This window comes from Arachis duranensis, chromosome 5 (genome assembly GCF_000817695.3).
Source record: "Arachis duranensis cultivar V14167 chromosome 5, aradu.V14167.gnm2.J7QH, whole genome shotgun sequence".
Lineage (NCBI taxonomy): Eukaryota > Viridiplantae > Streptophyta > Magnoliopsida > Fabales > Fabaceae > Arachis > Arachis duranensis.
In genome coordinates, this window is record NC_029776.3 from 64128798 (window position 1) to 64129094 (window position 297).

Below are 297 nucleotides of genomic sequence, written 5' to 3' on the forward strand. Positions count from 1 at the left end.
AAAAAGAGTGTGCTTAAGAACCCTGGAAACCTCTAATTGGGGACTCTAGCAAAGCTGAGTCACAATCTGAAAAGGTTCACCCAATTATGTGTCTATGGCATGTATGTATCCGGTGGTAATACTGGAAGACAGAGTGCTTTAGGCCACGGCCAAGACTCAATAAGTAGCTGTGTTCAAGAACCATCATACTTAACTAGGAGAATCAATGACACTATCTAGATTCTGAGTTCCTAAAGAAGCTAATCATTCTGAATTTCAAAGGATAGAGTGAGATGCCAAAACTATTCAGAGGCAAAA